At 38.3% G+C, this 25,309-nt stretch overlaps 1 protein-coding gene across 3 annotated transcripts in view; it reads right to left on the bottom strand.

The window, feature by feature from the left end:
* The window catches only part of SLC44A5 (solute carrier family 44 member 5), a 373,758-nt gene that overhangs the window by 341,306 nt on the left and 7,143 nt on the right, over positions 1-25,309 (bottom strand). The window lies entirely within an intron of this gene.

The raw sequence follows: 25,309 nt of genomic DNA, 5'->3' as shown, positions 1-25,309 counted from the left end.
CTTACAGTTTGAGTTAATGAACACACACACACACATCTGTGTTTTTATATGTACTCGTGCTTGTTTTACATCATTTTGTCCTCTCTCAGGAATAGAAGGCTTCTCTCGAGTCAACCAGTCCTCCTCACATGCCTCTTGAGGAGCGTTTGTGTTCATTCCGTTTTCTCCGCTAGGAATGCCCAGCCCCAGCATTCTGTTTTCAAATTGATTTCTCCTTTACCCAGCTCTCATCTCACTCCCTTCCTGAAGCCATCCCCGATCATCCATCTGCAAATAACTTCTCATGCCTGCTAAGCCCCACGACACGCACATCTCAGCCTCTCTTAAGAACACTTCAGGGACTTCCCTGGTGGCATAGTGGTAAAGAATCTGCCTGCCAATGCAGGGGACACGGGTTCAATCCCTGGTCCAGGAAGATCCCACATGCCACGGAGCAACAAAGCCCGTGCGCCACAACTACTGAGCCTACGCTCTAGAACCCACAAGCCATAGCTACTGAGCCCACGTGCCACAACTACTGAAGCCTGCACACATAGAGCCCGTGCTCAGCAACAAGAGAAGCCACCATAAAGAGGAGCCCACGCACCGCGACGAAGAGTAGCCCCTGCTCGCCGCAACTAGAGAAAGCCCACACACAGCAACGAAGACCCAACGCAGCCAAAAATTAATTAATTATTTTAAAAAAAGAACCCTTCAAACATTCTACTGCATGGATTATCTACCCTGTAGAACACAAGCTCCTTGCAGGTTAGAATTCAAGGCTAATTCATGAGTCTATCCCCCACAGATAATGCCTGGCCCACGGTAAATACTCAATATAATATTGATTAATCAGATTCAGATTCAGTATAATAAAAGTACTCAAAGTTATCTGTTTCCTCTACCTGAGATTTAATTAAAATTATAATAAAGGGAAAAAAAACTAACCCATGATTATCTCCATTTTGGTTCCTCAGCAGCAGGCTCTTCATAAGCATTCGAATTCAACCAATTTATGTGAGAAGGAATCCAGGAAACTTCAGTAGAGGAGGGAGAACGTGAGTCACGTGAGTCACGGAACAAGGGAGAGCCAATAAAGGGTTCATTATCAAACAAGATACTGTAAGCACCTGGGGCTCAATCCTGCTCAGCAGCTCTGGAGCCTGTGGAGAACTCGCACCTCCGAGATACTCCAACAGAGGAGCAAGGAAGCTGGGGTATTTACCCACCAATTCCTGAAAGCCATTGGTTGAGGGCTGGTGGGAGGGGACATACCCTGGCTCTTCTAGCCGGCCTGCACGGGCAGGCAGAGCAAGCTCCTACAGCCAGACGGCCCCCTCACGCTAAGAGTTGCAGGTGCTGGCAGCTGAAAGATGGGATGGGTACTGGAAAACTGGAGGTGATGAGAGGATATAGGTACCAACTGCATATACCACAATAGCAAAACACAACAGGGAGGGAGCCATTAGTGGACATGAATTTGCAACAGATTCTTGGAAGACAGAAAGTAAATGGAAGGCTACTGACCAAGAAATCAGAGAAGAAAGAAACAGCCCAGAATACAAAGGGAGAAAGGCTGAAGATCAGGAGGGGGGTGGGAGGGGGCGGGATGCAGGGGAGCTCAAACTGCTTTATAAAATCCCAGTCCCAGACAGGATTGAGACTCAGAAATTGAGAGTGAAACATAGGGCAGAAAACAGGGATTAACAGCAGGTCTGTTTTGCAAGAGGTGGCAAACTGCAGGCCACCACCTATTTTTCACAGCCAGTTAGCTAAGGATGGTTTTTACATTTTAAAACATTGTTTTAAAAAGACAGAAACTGGGCTTCCCTGGTGGCGCAGTGGTTGAGAGTCCGCCTGCCGATGCAGGGGACACGGGTTCGTGCCCCGATCCGGGAAGATCCCACATGCCGCGGGGCGGCTAGGCCCGTGAGCCATGGCTGCTGAGCCTGCGCGTCTGGAGCCTGTGCTGCGCAACGGGAGAGGCCACAACAGTGAGAGGCCCGCGTACCACAAAATAAATAAATAAATAAAAATAAAATAATAAAATAAAAAGACAGAAACTGTATGTGGCCCACAAATCCTAAATATTACTATTGCCCCTTTACAGAAAACATTTACTGATCCTTGGTTTAGAGAAGAGTCAAGCTGTACAAGCCCCTCCCCCATCCCAGGAAGGTCCCTCCCACATCCCAGGAAGTAAGACTGCCCGAGGCCAGGCAGGTAACCCAGCACAAAGATCTGAGCTATCTTCTCTGATCATACTAAGAAGTAAGGCATTAAGTCTAAGTGTTAGAGGGCTGATTAAAGCCTTCCTTGGCCTGGTAGTTAGGGATTCCCAAGCTTAATGGCTGGTACCCCAGCCACGAACCAAAAAGCAGAGGATGCCAGTCAGAAAAACATCTCATGTACCCAGAGCCCCCAGTCAGTTTCATTCTTCCACATAAACAGTCCACCAAAATCACCAGACATGGGGCTTCCCTCGTGGCGCAGTGGTTGGGAGTCCGCGTGCTGATGCAGGGGACGCGGGTTCGTGCCCCGGTCCGGGAGGATCCCACATGCTGCAGAGCGTCTGGGCCTGTGAGCCACGGCCGCTGAGCCTGCGTGTCCGGAGCCTGTGCTCCGCAGCGGGAGGGGCCATAACAGTGAGAGGCCCGTGTACCGCAAAACAAAACAAAGCAAAACAAAACACTCCTATGACTCCCCATCTTAACTCAGAATAAAAGCCCATGTCTCTACACTGGTTTACAGAGCACTACATGAATGGCCCTATTCTAAAAAAAAAAAAAAAAAAATCACCAGACATTTGAGTAAAGCCTGTAATGTTAAATGAAAAAGATAGGGCTTCCCTGGTGGCGCAGTGGTTGAGAGTCCACCTGCCGATGCAGGGGACACGGGTTCGCGCCCTGGTCGGGGAAGATCCAACATGCCACTCGCCCGTGAGCCATGTCCACTGAGCCTGCACGTCCGGAGCCTGTGCTCCGCAACGGGAGAGGCCACAACAGTGAGGGGCCCGCGTACCGCAAAAAAAAAAAAAAAAAGAAGAAAGATAAATATGAACTAGCAGGAAAAAATGACCCCACGAGAAGCAATGATAAACCAGGGGATTTAAGAGAAATATTAAATATTTCTTATTAAATATTTAAATATTTCAAATATTATTCTCAGATTCCAGAAAACATAAACAGGAAGAAGATATTATTTTAAAAAGTAAATAAGAAAGTGCTTTAGATGAATAATATAATTCAAGAGAAGTATTAGAAGATAAAACCAGGGAAATCTCCCAGGACACAGAACAGTGGGACAAAGAAACAGAAAATATGGAATAAAGAAAAAAAGAGGATTAAATCCAGAATATTCAATACCCACTAATAAATTCTGGAGAAAAAGGGAGACAGTACATAGAAGGGAGAAGGTTATCAAAGAAATAATATAAGAAAATATCTTAGAGCTAAAGTAAATACATACATATATAAATTGTTTGATTGAAACACAAAGGATAAAGAAAAGGTCCTAAAAAATTCCAGCGTAAAAAACAGGAAATCAACAAATAATATTAGTCTGACATCAGATTTTTTTTCATCCACAAAACAAAGTGCTAGAAAACAATGAAGCAATACCTTCAAAGTTCTGAAAGCAAATGATTTTCAACCAAGGATTCTGATTTCCAGCTAAATGAATGGGGCAATTAAGCATGAAAGTAGGATAAAGACGTTTCTGGTTTACAAGATGTTTTCCTCCTGTGCATCCTTCCTTAGGAAGTTAACTTGAGGATGTAAGCTAGAAAAGAACATAAGATCCAAAAAACAGAGAGTGCTGTTCAAGAGAGTGAAAGTTAAGTCTCAGGAGGACAGCTTTGGAAAGGCCCTAGAGAGGAGCCACTACAGACTGGACTCAGGGGATGCAGTGCCCCAGGAGGGAGGTCCCCAGGAGGAAAAGAAGGCAGGGTGACTGAATGGATTGAGAACTCTGAAAGAGGTAAGGATATGATAAAGTCTATTGGTGGGATGTTTAAATAGATAATCCATTGCAATTTGATGCTAGGTACATTCTCTACTGAGTGACAGAGAAGTCCTAACATTAGATCCATAGACAAGGAAGTGTAATACCAACACACTATATATGGCTTTGCAGTAAATATTAATGGAAATGTTGTTTTATTGACTTGGAAGATTGGGAAGTAGAAGATGAAAAGAAATGGAAGAAAGAATTAGAGTTATAATGTGTTCATCTTACAAAGTGGGTAGTTAAGAGTACTGTCCATGGTTAATGGAATAAGAAATGAAGATTTAATTATGTTTTTCAAGTACCAAAGGTAATCTGTATGGAAACTGACTACAGTTGTCCCTCGGTATCCACAGGGGATTGGTTCCAGGACCCCCTGGATACCAACATCCACGGATACTCAAGTCCCTTATGGACAATGGTGTAGTACAGTCTGCACTCTGAATCTGCAGATTTGGAACCTGTGGATACAGAGGGCAGACTGTACTGATATAATTAATTATATGTAGATAAAGGGGAATGGGAACATGAACAGTGGTGCAAATAAATTCAGTCCTAATCTAACATATCAAGAAGAAAATTAAACATTTAAAAATTAAATAAATCAAGGTATAGTGGTATGTGTATATATAGGCACAACATCCAGCCACACCCTTTCCTACCCCCAGAGGTGGCCAACCTTTAACAGTTTCTGTTTTGATTCTTCTATTAGTTACTGCTGTATCTCTAAGATATTGTAGCTTTTATTATAAATTGTTCTGTATTGCTAGACTTTTTTAACCAATGAATTTATTATTTCAATAAAATTTAATGTTCATCAATGCATGGATAAATGAAAATATTCCTTAGCGTGTCCCCATCACAGGTAATGTGAAATGAATGTGTTTAAATGTTGCTGAGTGTGCTTGACTCCTAAAGCTGGCAGTGACCATACATAAGTGAAGTGACTCCACCCCAAATAGGCCCTGCTGCCACCAAAAATGATGTAGGTTTATTTTATGAAACAAGTAGAAGCTGCTCTAATAAATATCATGTAAATAAGTACAAGAATTAAATGGAGTATAATTCAAGTAATGAAGCCAGAAAAAATGTTTCCTTCCTCTTCCTATGAGAGTGTTTGCTGCTTTGAGAAATATGTACAATGTTTTCACCATACTGAGGTTCAAATATAGGGCTTGCATCTTCTACCTAGTTCTAATATTTATGGTAAATATAATTATGCACCCCATGCACTGGTACACCCAGTTCATCAGCAAATATGGCTAGAGACTGTCAGCAAAAGTCTCAACTCATTTCAGTCTCAGCTGAATAAGCTTCATGAGAAACATTTGGAAAAAGAGAACATGCCAAGAAAGCAGAATACATCAAAGCCAACACCTTGAATTGCACCTAGGAGTAAACTGTGGAACTAGAGGACAAAAACAATGTTCTCCCTGCGGTTTATCAGGCCTCTCTCATTTTCTAAGTTGCATTTTCAAAAGTTTTTCCAGATAGACTACATTGCAGCAATCTAATCTCAAGGAAGCCTGCCCAGAAAATATACATTGATATTGTTTAGTAAATGATCTAAATCGTGCTACTTGGCTTCAGTCTATCTGACTTAAGCAAGAATACCCTAATAGTAAATTATTATCTGTCACTAAACTTGAGACCTTTTCTTCTTCTGTGTCAGCTGAAATTTTTGCAGTTTTAAATAACAGATAAATCTTGATGAACTATTTAAAATAATAAATATTCCTGGTACTAAACTGTAACCCAGCAGTGCTGATAAAGCAAATTGCTTAATAATGTAAGAGCAGAAGCAGATCTGGCTCTTGGGCAAAACTGTGGAGCAAGTAACCTTCAGTGACCCACCTCTATTGGAGCTTCACTCCTACAGTAAGCACCCCATAATCCAACACCTGCACTCTTCAAGATCAGTGCAATGCTATTTACCTTACAAAGCACATCCCTCCTAGATGTGGCTCTGTTCTCTCCTAGGTTCAGTCATTAGCAGAAGCCGTAAGCCCATATTGGAGGAATAAGTAATGCATGAAAATTATTTAAACAATGAAAGACACTAAAGGAAAAAATTTGATTATGCATTTATGAATAGTTATATGCCACATGCTGAAGAACTAATAGGAGTCAACACAAGAGAGCCTGTTGGGTCTTTAAGTGAATGGTAGCTCTACACATTCCTTCAGGGTCATAAACAAGGACAATGAAGAATGAGGAAGTCTTAGGAACAAGTACTCCGAAAAGCATAGTCCAAGGAAGAGGGGTATTATCACTCCTATTTTCTAAAGAACACTTATAACACCTTAAAATGCTTATTAAAGTTTACACAAGTAGAAATCCAAAAATCATTTTCTTTTCCTAAAACTACTTAATTTCTACATCCTCCACATTTTGAATAGTTAATCAAGCTTCTTAACTCCAAGTCATTCATTGTTTCAATGCACCCTAAGATTAAATTCCCTCAACAAATTATATTCTTTCACTAATTGCTTCCAGCCACATGTATTATTATTTGTAAGTATGAAATATAATGAGTTCTGACTTTAACAATTTCGTTTAATCATGCAGCAACACAGCATACAATATAGGAAGGAAAAAACTTAGCTTTTATAATATCGTACTTACTCTGATGGGACCAACCACCAACTGACAAATGAATCATATTATTGACAGTGCACTACATTTGTATTGATTTGGTGAATGTATTGCTGAATAGTTAATGGTATGTCAGCCATTCATTTACAAATACATATTTCTAGGGATGTCATGCCAAGATATAAAACATTTTCTATGAACTAGTAGGAAACTTAGCTCAGATCATAAGTAATTCTTTAAAAAATAAATTTTTTAACTCCACAGTTGTTTGGATGAACTATATAAAGGAGTCCACATTAATGCTATCCTACCTAATATAGAGAGTGTATATTTAAATTGCAATAATTTGTTTTGCTAAGTTATATACTGTACAATGCAACACAAGTTATCTGGGCTGTGCTTATATGTGGAGATTAATTGACAAAGAACACCTAAACAGATGCCATGTGGTAAGTTAAATTACAAGTACATTGAGCCAAATGGAACTGTAAAGATATACTAACCCTGAACAATGCCATAACCTATGGATTCCTAGGAAACAAGGATGTTGGTTCAACATTCAGGAAGTAATCAGGAAGCACAAGAGCTGCTTTGAACCTAAGATACTGGAGCGCTTGAGATTAACAGTGCTAGAAATTTGTAGTGATCAAAATAGGAACTGTTTCCACAGCTACATAGAGTTATGTAGTATGGAAAACTCTTTCCCACTCCATCCAGGCAGGTATGGAGAAGTAGATCTCTAGGATAAAGGTGAAGAGGGAGAGAAATAGACACAGAGATAGAGATGGACATGGACATAGTGCTAACCACTTAAATTTTTACATATGGTCCTTTTAAAAGAGCCATTTTAACCTAAGCTGCCAGGTGTCCTAGATCTTACGGTTGGTAGGACTTTTCCATGTTATAATTCTACGTAACTCAATATGACCACGCTCATTTCTAAATTCCTTAGATGTAGACCCCTCAGTGTCTAAAATCAGGAGCTGTGGTGTCAGAGTGCCTGGGTTTGAATCTTGCCTCTGTTACTTCCTGAGTGAATAAAGAGAAATTAACCTTTCTATACTCATACTTTGTCTGCATAAGAGGGACAATAATAGTAACTACCTCAGAGAGTTGTAGCAAGGATTCATCTCTACTACCTAACAAGCATCTCAAATTCAAAAGTCCAAAACCAAATTGCTGATCTTCCCCTTCCAAACCTATTCTTTTCAGGGTCTTCACATCTCCATGTAATTTCCTCTTTCCATTGCCCAGGGCAAAAGCCTTGCGTCATAACTGATTCTACTCTTCCTCTACCTATTGGCCATATGTTCCAAACACAAACAGAATGCAACCACTTCTCACTACGCTCCACCACTCCACAACCCTGCTCCAAGAACCATAGTCTCTGCTTGGACTATTCCAATACCTTCCTGATTGATCTCCTCTTCCAATCCTTGCCCCCACCCCCCACCCCAGTCTATTCTCAGAAGAGCAGTTCAAAGAATCCTGTTAGAATGTAAGTCAGATTGTGTCACTTCTCTGCTCAAACCCTTCATTGGCTTTGCATTGCCTCAGAATAAAAGCCCAGGCCTACATGATCAGGTCCCTCATCACCTCCTTGACCTCATCTTCTCCTGCTACTCTCCTCCTCACTTGCTGGTTCCTGCCGCATGGGCTTCTCTGTCGCACCTAGAATGAATGTGTGCAGTTGCTCCCACCTCAGGGCCTTTGCACATGTTGCCCCTTTCTGGGCCTTTCTTCTTCTAGATGTCCAGATGTCTTTAGCTCCTACTTCAGGTCTTTGCTCGAATGTCACAGTCTTAATGAGGACTTCCCTGACTAACCATTTTGAAATTAAAGAACCCCACATTCACTCACACACCCTTCCTTCCTTTGCTCCTTTATTTTTCATCATAAAACTTACCACCATAAAACACACTATGTTTTACTCATTAATTCTGATTATCATGGGTCTTCTCCCACTAGAATATAAATTGCCTGAGGGCAGAGGTTTTTTCTGTTTATTGTCCAGTTATATATCCCACAGAGCCTAAACTAATACCTGCCACTGACTAGGTACACAATAAATATTTATTAAGTAATTGAATTCAATAAATATAAAACATTTTAGTAAATATAAAACATTTTAAAATGTGTCTGACACATACTAAGTGTACAATAAGTGTTAGCTATTGTTTACTCAGGGTATTAGCCTATGTAGTCACTTCTAGTTTTTTAAGTCTTCTCAGTCTTTGATCATAGATCTTATTAGCTTCAAAATAGTTCATAGTTTCTTAATTTTTTGCTTTTGTTTTGTCTTCAATATGCAGTAAATCTAACATTAAAAACTCATGATCATAAAGCTCCAAAGACATTCTCTACAAGGATGATCTGTTAAAAACTAGTTTTCAGTAGCCTTTAAATACATATTTTTATACTCTTTAAAGAGTCCCTAAATACATTTTCCCTAAGTGCATTTTAAGTGAGGAGAATTATAAAATTCCTAGTGATATATAATTTGTATATATTTATCTATTCATTTTCTATGATTTCTTAAAGGTTATAAAGTTAAATGAGTTTAAACAATTAATTAAAACAATTTTACTCAATCTAATAAATTACTCAAATGGCAAAGAAAAAAATCTAGCATATCATGAGTTTCCTCTACCATTCTCTTTATTTATTTTTATTTATTCCTCTACCATTCTCTTTATTTATTTTTACTGCTCAAAAAAATGAGCAGTACTCAGGTGGCTCTCTGGAATCCAACACAAGTAGGGCTCTTCTTAATTAGCACTTCTCTATTATCTATGGCACAATGATAGCAAATGTTCATAGTAATTATTCTGACTTACTGTTAGAAAGCCTTGATTGTTTTGCATAGTTTTAGAGTTGTAGGCATCTTATTGTATTATAATCTTTGCTAAATCAGTTATTAATTTACAATGTATATGTAATAATCTTCAATTAACACAAATATTTTATTTACCAAATGCCTCATTCTTCTACCTAACCAATAATGTAGGTATACTGTGCCACACATGTTTTTGTACAGTACTTTAGGTTTCCAAGAAAAAAAAAATCATCTATGTTGCCAAATTTCAGCATTTAAAATATAAAAATATTAGCATACAAAATCTATCATATGAATTAAAATGGTACATATTATTATAAATATTCTAATCAATAATAGTAGTATTGATAAAAAACTGGGATCTTTGGGCTTCAAATGTTCCTTATAAACCAAAGAATTAAAACACCCAGTTAAATTTCCCGAAGGCAGGGGTTTCAGTCAGGAAATGAAACGGACTCTGACTTATGACCATTAATTTACCAGGAAAAAGAGTTGGTTGTAATCAGGAAAGTGTTAAACATTTAGATGACTACTGAAGGCAAATCAGAATAAAGGAAAATGCCTCAAATAATCAGCTGGATTTGGCCAGAATACATAAATTTAAGTCAGAGGCTATAGGATAAGAATAAATTCTAGGTCCCTAAACAAAACTTTTAAAAGAATCTCCTTCACTCACTTCCCTACACTAATATATTCCTCTTCATCATGAATTCTAAATAGATACCCTTTTTTCATTGACCCAACGCATTTAAGAGATGTGTTTCCTACTAATGACACTTCTTGTCAAGAGTCATAAATAGCGGGTTAAGACCTAGAAATGCTTTTGAAATGACAAGATAAAAATAGTTTCTCAGTAGATAGCGTTTGGAGAAGGCAGAATATATGAGAAAAAAATCTGAATTGACTCTATAGACTTTCCTTTAACAAAGAAAGAAAATTTTGAGAAGCCAAAATTCAATTACCTACACTAAAAAAAAAAAAAAAAAAGAGTAGTCAACCTATCTCAATCTGCCAACCAAGAGGGGGAAAAAAGGGAGGAATTCAGGGAGATTACACAAAAGGCTAGCTTTTAAGATCTCAGCTCAAGCTTTTGTACAATATGCTTTTTCTATTCATTTATTTTTGGCTGCTTTGGGTCTTCATTGCTGCTAGCGGGCTTTTTCTAGTTGTGGTGAGCAGGGGCTACTCTTTGTTGCAGTGCCTGGGCTTCTCATTGGGGTGGCTTCTCTTGTTGCGGAGCACAGGCTGTAGGTGCACGGGCTTCAGTAGTTGTGGCATGCGGGCTCTAGAGCGCACGATCAGTAGTTGTGGTGCACGGGCCCAGCTGCTCCACGGCATGTGGGATCTTCCCAGACCAGGGCTCGAACCCGTGTGCCCTGCATTGGCAGGCGGATTCTTAACCAATGCACCACTAGGGAAGCCCCCTGTACAATATGTTTTAATATTTCACCTGTAAGGGGTGAGTACAGCATGTATATTTTTGCATGTCTATCTTTATTGGTTGAACTATAATGTAAAAGAATCTGAAAAAGAATATGTATACACATGTAATATAATTATATATGTATATATATATATAACTGAATCACTTTGCTGTACACCTAAAACAATGCAAATCAATTATACTTCAATTAAAAAAACAGTAGATAAACAATACTCTACTGCCGAACATAGCCAGGTGGAATATATTTTCCCAAATCTTTACTTTTTCTTATATTACCATTGAACTTTAGAATGAAAATAAATATTAAAAAAAATTTTTAACAAAACAAATTTTTATTTGTTGAACATTGAAAACAATCTTTTGAGCATGTCTCTATGGTTGTACTCACATTATGTAAGCATCTATCAGTAAAACATTAAAAACAGGGAGTCTCTTATTCAGACACTTCCCAAAACAAACAAACAAACAAAAAAAACCCATCTATAGCATGAAGTAAAAAGACAACGTTTCTAGGGTCAAAAGATGCAAATCTATGTCCCAGCTACAACACTAATATTATAAGAAGCAAAAAATAAAACAAAAAGGTGAAATCCTAAGTTAAGCTTTGAAGAACATTTACGGACAGTTGTAGGATCTATGAGCCTCGGCAGTAAGAAGCAAAATTTGCAGCATCCTGAATAGTGAATTGCCACCCTCTAAAACAGAAAAGGTGAGCTTCTCTTACGATTAGCTCTAAAACTTGTGATTTGAGGGCCATATGCAAATATTTGTGTTTTCTTATGTTGTCTCAACCACACGGTGCATAGTCCTTTGTTCATGGAGAGGAAATACACTAAGCACTAGATAACCAGGCTTATAATCAGAAAGGGCCATGACACTAACTAAAGTTAGTTCTGCTAAAGGGTTTGTAGGACCTAGAGAGAATAATGAGTTAGGACCAGCACATTTAGAACATTGCACAAAGAATTTTTTTAAATCAAAACCTGCACGATAGGATTAGTGCCTGTGGAGAGGAAAGAATCTTCCTTAGATACCTACTATCCATGATGTCCATCATGCCCAAGTACTTGTCAAAAAGTTAGAAATAGCATAAGGCAATGAAAGTTTTTTAAACAAATGGCATTATTCAATTTTGCCCATTTAAAACCCATACAGGCCAGGGGCTTCCCTGGTGGCACACTGGTTGAGAATCCGCCTGCTGATGCAGGCGACACAGGTTCAAGCCCTGGTCCGGGAAGATCTTACGTGCCGCGGAGCAACTAAGCCCGTGCGCCATAACTACTGAGCCTGCGTTCTAGAACCCGCGAGCCACAACTACTGAGCCCGTGTGCCACAACTACTGAAGCCCGCACGCCTAGAGCCCGTGCTCCACAACAAGAAGAGCCACCGCAATGAGAAGCCCGCGCACCACAACAGAGAGTAGCCCCCACTAGCCGCAACTAGAGAAAGCCCACGTGCAGCAACTAAGACCCAACACAGCCATAAATAAATAAATAAATAAAATAAATTTTTTTTTGAAATCTTAAAAAAATCCCAGGCCAGCCCCCGAAGGCTGATGAAAACAGCCAACTTCAACACATAACGACTCCAGTGATATAATTCTTTCATTACCTAAAGAGAGTCAAGGACCATTAGCCTTAGTAGACAAAGGCTTTTTTTTAAATGGCGGGAGAAATCACTTTGCTGTACACCTGAAACTAATACAACATTGTAAATCAACTATACTCCAATATAAAATTAAAATTTTTATAAATAAATAAATAGAAATGGTGGAAGATCTAGCACTTATATTACAATATATAATCAAGCTTTATAAAAAAACTAAAGCTCATTGTCTAAAAACTGATCATGGAGTCTACCTGTTAAAATTGTTCCACGTTGTATCTTGGCTTTAAAGAAATGATGGAGCTAGCTAACTGAACTGGCCTACATTCAAAAGGCTTGATCTACTGGCATAAAATAATAAAAATGCCAGCTAGTTAATACCACTATTAGGACCAACGATTTAAAAGCTGCACTGTCAGCAGTGAAGAATGTAATTTCAGAATTATAATGAAAACTCTCCTATCATAAACTCATAAAAATGATATATATGGATATGGTGGTGTGGGAAATTTAGACAGTATTCCAAAAATAATATTTGAGCCCCAGTTATGTACAAAAGCATATTGAGAGCTGACAAATTATCCTTGGCCACAGCTTACTAAAAAGGCACAGAACCCCCCCAAAAGGTATAGATTTTTAAAGTTTGAAGGTATCATAAAAATGATCTAATTTAGCCTCGTTTATATAAAAAAGCATTCCTGTACAGTATTCTAAATCGTTTATAATTCAGAAAGCAGAATCTGCTTCCATCTTTTTCTTTTCCTCACAATTTATCTGTTAAAGAAACTGGAACCTTTATTATTCATTATTGCTTGAACTGGACTCAGTGACAATCAGGAAAGAGCTTCATTTTTCTCCTATCACTTCATTAAAAATTCTGTCAGGTCTCCCCTCCTCTATCATTGACAGCATCTCTTTCAGATTTCTTCTCAAAACAGTTTTGCCATCAGGTATTAAAACGTTCAGTCTCGTCTAAATCAAAGCATTAATCTTACATTCGATTTAGAGCATTTCCCCTCCCGCCAGTTCAGGAATGACTCCTGGTGTGTGGGAAGAGGAGAAGCAATAGCAAGATATGGAGGAGGGCTCTGCTTTGTTCTTTTATGCTCCTTTCTTCCCTCCCCACCCCCATATTTGCCCTTCGCATTTCTGGATCCTGGGAAATGGCAGGTATCAAAAAACGGAAGTCTTGGTCTTCCCTGGTGGCGCAGTAGTTGAGAGTCCGCCTGCCGATACAGGGGACGCGGGTTCGTGCCCCGGTCCGGGAAGATCCCACATGCCGCGGAGCGGCTGGGCCCGTGAGCCATGGCCGCTGAGCCTGCGCGTCCGGAGCCTGTGCTCCGCAACGGGAGGGGCCACAACAGTGAGAGGCCCGCGTACCGCAAAGAAAAAAAAAAAAAAGGAAGTCGTCTTTATAATTCTCATTTGACTATTAAATGCACTCTGCATGGTGGGCTTCCAAATATTGGACCTCACAAGACGTATCTGTGGATCTGGGGGAGCCCTTCAGCAAGGTCCTATGACCTACGTGTTTCCTGCAACAGACAGTAAACGCTTCAACTAACCAGGTGTAATCATCATTACTGGCTCTCAGGCTCTAGTAGGCAGCCCTTTTTCATAGGGTCCACGTGGTTCCCAGGAATTACAATGGAAGTGCAGCTTCACAAACTGCTGACCCATTCCTCCTTGCCCTGCTGTCAAGGGCAGCTCCGCTTAGCTTCTTCTTTTTTGTCTTCCCCAGAGGAGCAGAGGAGACAGGCTCTTATCACACTTTGCTCCAAATTATGGGGGTCCACACATTAGGTTCTCTCAAGAAAATGCTCACACTCTGCTTCCGGAGAGGCCTGAGAAAAGCCTGCTAGATTCTGACATTTTGCAAAAGCAACTGGTCCGTGGCTGAGATGCAAATTCACCATTTCATAGACAACTCTAACTTTTATAAGCAGTACTTGTGGGCTCCCCAACAATTGAGTTAAGGGTGAGGGAAGCATCTCTCTTCCTTCCCTGTAAAAGAAGACAAAGAAATGCCACATTGCTTTCTACCCCTATGAATTCCTTTCAAAGAATCTTAATCGAATCTCACCTCCCCTAAATAGACCAGAGGCAGAGGACAGTACTGGTGATCTGACCAACTTTCAGTAATTCCTGTGGGGCTGAGTCTAGCACCTCTCTTTGAAGTGTAGAAGTAATTGTCACCTAATGTCCTAAGCTTTGAGGTCTCAGATTTTAAGACAACAGGACATCTTCCATTCCATATGTTGTTAACAGATGTAAGGTGACTTTTGAATAAAGCTCTTTTAATGAGAATTTGTCTTTCTGTATTGCCATCCAACTACCCCAAAGGAGAGATCCAAAATAAAGAGCCGAAGGCCCTCACCCTAATGGCTCTGTTCCTTTAGAATGAAACTGTTCTTTTATTGAGCTTCACCTGTGGTCCAGCCTAGGTGGAAAGCCTAGGTGGAAAGGGCATAAGCAAAGGTAATTAAAAGGGTTATGACAGCAAGAGCAGCAATATTATCCTAATTGCATTCTTCCTGGTCTAAATAAATCTATCTGCTTCAGTTGCCACGCTAGCAAACTAGTCCCGGTACCAGATTACACTAGAATATAAAACCCGTATCATAGTAAAATTGGTAAATGTATTCTGAATTAGGAATGAATTAGGACACTATCAGTATATCTATTAATTAGAAAAGCTAGAGTCCTCATATTTAGAAGATGGATAATTCATTGACACTTTCTTTAAGCTTTAGGAAAATGAGATCCAACCATAGATACTATGTTAGCTTTGTTTTTTTTACAATTTCTAAGTAAATTTAATTATCAGTAAGGTAATTAATCCTACAATGTCACATAACTAGCTTCCATATTCTAATTCTATTCATAAATATACAGTTAAGTAATCATGAGAAAAGTTAACGTTCAGAGTCGAAAAACCTAGATCCACACTCTTGGCCCTAGGTCTTGCTGGCTGAGTAATTTTTGGCAAATCGCTTAATCTTACTCAGCCTTGGTTTCCTAATTTGTAGAACAGCAATGATAATAACATAGCAAAGTTGTATGCTTAGTAAAGGAACTGTAAATCACCTTGCAAATATTAGCTTTCTCTCTCTTTAAAAAAGCATTTTTTTCTGATAGATCCCATAAATAGAATTTAGCTGAACAATTAGGAGCACAGTCCTTGAAGTCAGACAGTCTCAGAAATCATTAAATGTCAATATGTATTTGCTGAGCAAATAATGAAATATTTATTCAGCCTCTTCCTATGTCAGAACCCCCAGTCATGTATGTAAAATATACAAATACTTCAGTGCTTCTCAATCGCAGTACATATTAGAAACCCTGTACAGTAATTTCTGATTCAGTAGGTCTGAGACAAGACCTGAACAAATGCATTTAAGCTTCACAGGTATTTGGAAACTACCCCAGGTCTGAGAACTATATACTAAGCTCCCTCTTAGGGCTGTTATTGGGATTAAATGAGATCATGTATAAAGGTACTGAGTACATGCTTAATTCATATAAGTATGTAGATTATATCCTGCTTGTTTAAAATATTATCATATCTATTTATAAAAGTTAGTTTATAAGACACGTTTAAGAAATAATCAATGGGGAATTCCCTGGAGGGCCAGTGTTTAGGACTTGGCACTTTCACTACCAGGCCCCAGGTTCGATCCCTGGTCGGGGAACTAAGATTTCGCAAGCCGCGTGGTGCAGCCAAATAAATAATAACAATAATAATAATCAGTGAATTATTAAAGTGGTGGTTCTCAAACTGCAGCATGATTTTAATGAGGGGTGGAAAACTTGTAAAAACAGATTGCTGGGCCCTATCCCCAGAATTTCTGATTCAGTAGGTCTGAGGCAGAGCCTAAGAATTTGCATTTCTAGCAAATTCCTAGGTGATGCTGATGATGCTGGTCCAAGGATAAAACTCCAGGAAACACGGCATTAGAAAAACATTAATCGTATCTTAAAAATGATGTACATATAAAATAAAAAGAAACAATAGGCAGAAAATACAGTGTCAAAATTTTATAGTTTAGATGTCAGTGAGATTGATTTTGTTGGATGACTTGAAATATAGTCTCATATGGTTACTACTTTCTCAATGAAGCCTTAACTGACAACTTTCCCCTGGGGGGGGTGGGGGCGGGGGCAGGGGGGATGGGAAGGTATAGTCCTATTGCACCTTATATTGAGTTGAGATGTATCACTGCACTTAACAGTTTTGTATGGAAATGAACTGGTAAGGTATTACTTCCTCCCTTTAGTAGAAAGTAAGCTACACGAAGTTAGAGATCAAGACTTACTTATCTATGTACCCACAGAGCCTAGCACAGTGCTGGCAGACATTCAACAAAATGGTCAAAAACTCAGTTTGGAATAAATTTTATTTTTTTTAACTCTCATTGTAATTCCATGGACTTTCATGGGAAAGTCTAGAGGTATATACACAACCATCTCCTTTTCACCTCTCTTTCATCAGAGCAGTGGTTCTCAAAAAGGGGAAGGAAGTACCTCCAGACGACGTTTGGCTATGTTAGGAGACATTTTTGTCTATCACAACTGGAGAAAATCCTACTATCCTTTAGTGGGTAGGGTTCAGGATGCTGCTAAACATCCTACAGTGCTCAGGACAACCTCCATAACAAAGACTTATCCAGCCCAAAATGTCAAAAGTGACTACATTGAGAAACTCAGCATTAGAGAAATCCAAGTGAGCTGATTAAGCAGGGGTCCTAAATTCTCCTACCACCCTCCTAAACAAAAGTTTGGCCTTAAACCAAAGAAAGAGTATCAATAGCAACAATCTACAAGGAGATAACTGTTTTACAGACAGCATTTTGCAACCTAGGGCTCAAGGCCACTCAGCTAGTTAGTGAGATTAGAAATAACATACAGTCTCACTCTGAACCACTCTTGAAGACCTTCTTGACTCTGGGCCAGCCGATCCATTATCTAATCTGAACCTCACCAGTAGCTATTCACCACTGATTGCTCCTGATAGCTCACTTTCTGTGCCTACACAACATTGCCTGTGTCAGGATAACTCTCTCCTTCAGATATTGTTTTGATAATAATTTAACTTATTTTTATCATTTTCCTTCATTCAGTTATGTGGCTCAGCTCTTCTTTTTCAGACTAGGCCTGTTTAAATATTAATTCTAATCTTGGTTAGAAATATTTTGCAAAATAACCTGATGGGAAGATAATGAAGCAGCATCCTTAACAGTTGGGAGCAAGAAAAATAAATAGCTGTGACCTTCCCCTTCTTTTTAAACGAGGCCTGAATGTCATTCCAAAGACTCTGCTCCTGGAACAACCATCTGCAATCAGCACAAACTCTTGGTGTTTTTACTGCCTCGGGCACTCCCAGATTTCCCTGTCGGTACCCACTCTCTTTTCTGCTACCTTGCTACTGAATGCATGTTGACCAATATGGCAGAATAATTGATTTCAGGCATGCCAACGTGGGAAACAGAAGGTAAACCTGGTCAGCTGTACATACAAATGCGGCAGAGAAAAAGAAGTGTGAGAAAACAGAGGCTGACCTGGAGGCAAGCTTGAGGCTGAGGGTAATTTACTGGGTAGAGCACCTTTGCTGTAAGAAAAAGCTAGCTTTGACTATGCTTCTTTCTGTAGTTCTCAGTTCCAGAAAAGGGAAAGTAGGAGAAAGAAGGAAGGGACGGAGGGAAGGAAGGAGAGAGGAAGGAAGGAAGGAGAGTGTGAAGAAGGAAAAGGGAAAGGGGAATGAAATGAGCATTTATTCAGTAACTACTACACAAACATGATGCTATATACTTTGCCATTTGTTATGTTATTTAATCCTCGCAGTAGTCCTGTAAGGTACTTACTTATAAGGTAAGATATTCTCTCTGTTTTTCAGATAAGGAAAGTGAAGTTCAAAAAGGTTAAGTAACCTGCCCAAGATCACAGAGCTGGGATTTGAACACATATTTCTGGCCTCAAAGTCCAGAAGAAAAGAAAGGGGGTAGGTTCTGGGAAGATATTGTTAAAAATGTTAAGAATATTCATGTTGCGAACATGTGACCAGGCATGATAGGAAACTGAATTGAGATATGAGGTTGTACTTTCTACAGTAGGATATCCAATCCCTATACCTACTCCATAATGTTTCCTTTTTATAAAATATTTATTCATTAACTTCCTCAACAAATAATTGTGGAGCACTAAGTGCGAGCAAGGCGTTGTGCTAATCGCCATCAAAGGTACATCTGTGAACAAGGCATGATAGTTACTGTCTAGTGGGGAAGAAAGACAAATATTCGTCCAATTAAAATATAGCTTGATAAATGCTATAACAAGTGAAACCCCAAGAGGTATAAGAACATGTAAGTACTGACATGGAGGACTGTCAGACACAGTTTCAAGTTGAGACTCAAGGCATAAGTAAGAAAAATTAAAGCACTTTCTTCTATTAACACTAAGTTTGAAGGAACTGCACATGTGTGCACACACATACACCACTCACACTCAAAACAATACTCTAATTCCAGGTCATAAATGGAAGACCTCTGTTGCTCCATCTGCCGTGCCATCCATAGACAATAGAGCCAATTTCAGAGCATCTGTTGAAAAGCAACATCGGACTAAAAGCCAGATCCGAATTTCAATCCAAGCTTGCCCAATTTCTGGCTGTGTAACTGTGGAAAAGTAATTTAACCTCTCTGAGCCTAAGTTTACTCATCTGCAAAAGGAATTAAGCTAAACCATTTCTAAAGTCTCTCCCACTTCTAACATATATAACATAGAGATTTAACTCATAGTTTTAACTCTAATGACTTCTAACTACATATCACAGCTTGCTAATCAGAAATTGGTTGGAAATTATTCAATATCTCAGCATTTTAGACTTTTATAAGGATGACTATTTCAAGTTACATTATTTTTTTTAAACTGAACCCCAGTTGCACAAATTTCACAATCAATGCGAAAGGTAAGAAAAACTGACATCATAGATGGAAATATATCAGCTTTTGAGAAATTGAAATAAAATAAAGTTCCAAAAGGGGAAAAAAACAACATGTTTAAATACGGCATTAGAGTCTTCTAAACCATATCCAAATGTCATTAGTGTCTCCAAACGAAAAGAAATGTTAAAAGAGAGAATTTTTCTCATCTTGTAGCGTAATACCTGACTGCCCAGGGTAGAAAAATAATAGGACTAAAGGTTAGAAAAGCTGAACTTCAGTCTTAATAGTATTTCATTCATAGGTCAATCTTTTAAAAGTGTCCATAGGTCAAATGTAAAATGACATTCAAAATTATAATGAAATGGGAGTTCCCTAGTGGTCTAGTGGTTAGGATCCGGCACTTTCACTGCCCTGGTCTGGGTTCAATCCCTGGTGGGGGAACTGAGATCCCGCAAGCTGCTCAGCACAGCCAAAATACTATAATGAAATGATCAAGTGATATGTAAACTGACAGTAAGCAACAAAGACTCTATGCTTCCTCATCTTTAGAAATGAGAAAAATTACATCTGCAAACCTTCCCTACCTCTTGAAGATTACTGAGTTAACAATTATAAAGGTTTTATACCTTGGAAGAAAGTTGTAATGCAACAGAAACAGGTAGCGGGACTGTGGTACCTTTTTCTTTTAAATCATTTTAGTAAAAAAGATGATTAAACTCACAATAATAACCTAACAAGTTGGTTTTCCAAGGTATAATATTTGGCCCCAAATTTCAGTGAAACATATAAAGTGAACACAAATATATAAATTCATTTGCTAATCCTTACAATTATATTTGATATTAAATATCAGCAGTTTTTAATAAAATCATCTTTAATAAATTACTTTTTGTTAAACAAGACTCACCCAAAATCAGAAAATACTTATAACAAAGGAAGGAAGGGAGGGAGGGAAGAAGGGAGGGAGGAAAGAGAAAATATCTTTCCAGGTATATAATTCTAGAGTAATGAGATTTAAAGATTCTGAATGTAGAAAAGTCATTTATTAGGAACTAACTAAAGACTATTTCTACGTGAGAGTGATGTATCCTCCGGAAAGACCCTGCCTAAGGGCAGCCTTTCAAACTTTATTCACCACCCATCCCATTGTCTGTATTTTTCAATCACAATTTTCCTGTCCAAGCATACCAGATGTCAATATTTCAAAAGCATCTCAAAGGCTCTGACCCATAAGTTACTTATTCCCTGTGGATCATGGAACCAACTTTTTTCTATAATAAAATACATTCAATGAGTTGAGCCTTTCCCTACTTGAAATTTTGAAGTAAGACAAACAGTAATAGTCAGTTCCTGATTATCCAGAAATATATTCATGTTATAGATTACTAAGATATGGTCTGGGAATTCTTCCTACTACAGGAAGAAGCAATACCTGCTCTAAGCTGTATCTATGGGTTTCAGTTCAGGGGGGCGCACCAGTACTCTCTTCTACTCATGTGCATAATTTTAGAAGAACTGCATCTTAAATTTCACCCATATATTCATTTGACAAATTATTATTGAACACTTACTAAGTGATAGGCACCAAGAGAAAGATTTAGTAGTCTCTACTTTCAAGATGTTTACAGCTTAATTTCATATTCATGTGAAAAATTATAGACCTTAGGATTTCCAGTTAAAGGAAGATGATTTAGTATCACTTCGGTACCTTTTTTCTTAGAACTCGAGCAACTATTACATATCTGACCCAAGATTTAACTTTATAGATAACTTTCTGAGAGTTTATAATATTATTACAAGACAGTACTATTATGAGTTACAGCTAACCTCAAATCTTCTAATATCCAATCAGTACAAGTCCCTGGATGTACTAGTAACAAATTTACTTTCTCTTTCATGGGCCACACTTAACTTTTAGACTCAGATGCTACTGAGGCTCTTTAACATAAAGAGATAGTTCAACACAGTAAACATATACACACAAATGCTCATTAGACCATTATATTTGCAAAGAAAACCTAGAAAATTCAGTCAATTATGCTAGTTATATTAAAGCAATGCAATTAAATATTATCAAACATTAAAATTATAGAGAATGAATAAAAATATAGAGAAATATATATGCTTGATTCATTCAATAATATATTCATTTATACTAGACATTTTGGATTAAAGGATAAATATCACACAATCAGGACCCTTAAGGCGCTCATAGCCTAGTGGTAGGTATCTATGAAGAGACCTACAGGACAGGACAACAATAGGCACATGGCAAACCCCTCCTTGCCTCAATCCCATAAAACCCAGGTCCAACTCCAGACACATGACAACCTACACAGAGCCAGGTTTGATCCAGGAAAATTAATCCAGGATGCAGAAAGATTGGAAGCAGTCCTAGGAAAAAAACAGAAAGTTTCTAGCAGACTGGCTTGGGCATAGGGCACTGTTCTCTCAGGCAAGAAGCATAGACTGGCTGTCCTAAAGCTGAACTATAATTCACCAGAACAATGGGAGGCGGAGTAAACTACAGTGATACTTTGACCCTGGGATGTTAAGCCACTGACTGATTTCCTGTCAGGCTTTTCGCTCCTTTTGCTTCAGGGCAATGGTAGCACTAAAGACCCACAGGAGGACTGAGAAACGAGATGGACAAGTAAACTCAACATTTTAAATCAATATAGGGGCACTAATAGATGTATGTTGAAGATGTAACGGGAGCATCAAAGAGAAAGAGCTTAACTGTGCTCGTAGGGAGTGTCAGAGGGGAAGATGGTGATGAAAGTTTGAAAAAGAAAGTAGGGACATTTGTGCTGAGGTTTGAAGGATAAAAAGGAATTTTCAGCACTACACACACACACACACACACACAGCATCACAAAGGCAGAGGAGCATAAAAGAATGTGTGTGGTCCCCAGTATCAGAATGGTAGGGTCATTAAGTTTAGGATGGATGTGAGAAGGGGTGAGAGATAAAGCAGGAAGGGTAACCATGGGTCAGATCCTAGAGAGTCTGGTACACCTTGCTATGGAATTTTGATTTTTATCCTGGGTAGAGTTAATGGAGAGCCATTACTTTATTTTAGGATTGTGAAATGATCAGATTTGCCTGTCGGGAGTATCATATTTGCAACAGTGTGAAAAATAAATTAGAGGTGATTTAGGCCTAATGCAAAGAGACCCTTTAGTGTATAGGTGGTTCTAATCCATACTAGACATGATGAGCACTGAATTATATCTGTGGCAGTGGAGGTAAGGATTAGGATCAATATTAATGACCGACTTATTCAGGGTTGAGCAGAGGCCTGTAAAAGAGAGTCAAGGATAACTCCAGATTCTCCTTGTGCTTGTGCAACAGGTGGATAAAGGTGACGTTAAATAAAATCTCAACTATGGAAAATTACATATGAACAAAAAGTAGTGGTAACCTGCAAGTGAGAAGTTGGGTTAGGAAAATAGGATCCTTCGTTTCAATGTTCTATTGTATGTTTAAAAAAAAAGAACGATTGGGGCTACATCTAGGTTTAAATGCACGCTCTGCAAATTACTAGTTTATAACTTTGAGTAGATTATTTAATTTCTATAAATTTAGTCTTAGACTATATTAATTTGTTTACAATTCATCTTGTTTCAAAGAAGATTTAAAGTAGTTTATAAAACTACATACAATTCAACAAAACAACGTGTATAAAGAGAGACAATGAGAGGAAAGAAAAATAAGGCTATGAAAAACAAAATTAATCCACAGATGCATAATTTATGATCCCATAGTCTTATGCAAGAAGTGGGCTCATTCCAATTTTGAGCTTCCTAACTGTCTACCCATATGGGAAACTCAGTGAGTTTCATGACTTACTCTGTCTATTGTTAGCTAGTGACATTTCAGAGAAACATCTTCATCAGGTACTCATAATGCAGATACGTCATAAAATAGTGATCAGCATGAGAAATAACATCCTTGAACTTAATATGATGTCAAGTTTCTCAATGCCAGTCAGCGTTAGACAGCCAAACACAAATCAGCAAAAGCACTTCTACGTGGCCAAAATAACGACCTAGACAAAGAGCTATCTCAAAATAGCTTTTTCTTGATTACAAGAAAAATTTTAGCATATCTAAAGGAATGAAAAGACTACGTGTTTATTCAGGAAATCCCTCATAAAGAGCACCCCGCCTAAAGTTACTCAAGGACACAATCTAACCTCCTTCCCACCCCAATGGTCTTCTTGAGGATTACTGAGCCACGGGTTTGCCAGTAGCAGTTCTCAAGGTTCTTCAGCCTCAATACAGACAAAAAACCCAGTTTTCAGAAATACAAGATGCAGCATAAAACAACACTAAATAGGACCAACTGAATGAAAGGAAGTCTAGATTCATGAACGTTCTAAATATTCAAAAGATATTCCAGTCCTTTAATACAATATAAGCAATGAGCTAAAAAATATTACCATTAGAATTCCTCAAAGCCTTGTTTTAGTTAGTTATTTTTAATTAATATATTTTTCTACCATTTAATGCTGCCAAAAACTTGAAAATGGTTTGTTTACCAAATAGTTTAAATAAGTTACATGCCTCTCTTGACCCATATAAACTTATGTATAATCTGTTAATTTGCTTATTCTTCATCACACTTAAGGCACTGATTCACAATCAGGCAGTGAGAATTTACAGAGGTTAAAACATAATCAATCTTGACCTTAGAATTAGGCATGTGAAGCCTGTCTTTTTGTCTTTGTGTTGTTTCTATAGATGACTAAATAAAGTTTATGTGTGATAATTATTCAATGCAGAATTACCATAAAGTTTTACAAAGTATACCTTTTAATGTAAGACTTTCTTAATGGTTAACAAGAATAAGGGAAGGGATGGATTCCAATTCTATTCTTTATAACTTCAAGTCTGTCCTACCTCACATAGCTAAGATATCCCTGGACACATTTATTTATGACCAAAGATTCTTTTAAACAACATAATGGTTCTTGTTTAGTCACAGATATTCTTTCACTACAGTAAAGGTGTTAAATCAGCAGAATCAATGTCACTGCCATGGGAAGAGAATGTGATGACATTTTTGTGCAGCCAAACAAAATAAGTGTGAATAAGAGGATGAGAACAGTGGCTAAAAAGAAAAAAAGAGCTTAACTCAAAGTGAAAGATACTGTTAATACCAGAATTTGTGAAGTATGAATGTCTATTAAGTAGCTTTTGCAGTTTTTGCTCATTCTATAACTCGATATTTTTAAACTAATACTTACAAAATGTATATAATCATAGGCTAATTTGAAAATGACTTTTGAAGTTTTTTGTAGGGCAAACCTAGAGTGACAATACATTTTTTATAAAATTTTAATGTCAATTTAAAAATCTTATTTTTGTCTCTGGATTTGGACAGTGAAACACAATCCAGTGAACTACAAAATGTACATAAAAAACCTGTCCTTCAAGTTTTTTAAATACATAAATTTTGAATTGCTTTTTATAAAACTGGATTTAAAATTTTTCACCCTACAGGAAAATTGTCACTCAACAAGTACTTAGGACCACTCCTGACTTTGTTCGGAGTCTTGTCAGGTAACACACACCTTGACAGTAGAGCTATTAAGAGTGCAGCTCTCCTCTGAAGTCCTAATGGCCAAGAGAAGCCACAGAAAAGATGGCTGGGAGGCCACCCATCCTTTCTCATTAAAGAGCCAGAGCATAACAAATCATCCTATTCTTGATCTTTTCTTTCACAAAATTGTCAGACAGATGCAGAATAGGAATCAGCAAAGTGACATTGTGGTTCGCCAATCGAACTAGGGATTTTTTACCATGACTTTAATGTGCCTCTAATGTCATGTTGCCCTCATGGGAAACAACCCAAGTTTATAAACACAGGAACATACGATGAGAACCAACAGAAGGGAGG

This window comes from Orcinus orca, chromosome 1 (genome assembly GCF_937001465.1).
Source record: "Orcinus orca chromosome 1, mOrcOrc1.1, whole genome shotgun sequence".
NCBI classification, from domain to species: Eukaryota; Metazoa; Chordata; class Mammalia; order Artiodactyla; family Delphinidae; genus Orcinus; species Orcinus orca.
The sequence above is the reverse complement of the archived record's forward strand: the minus strand, read 5'-3'. Positions and strand labels throughout refer to the sequence as shown.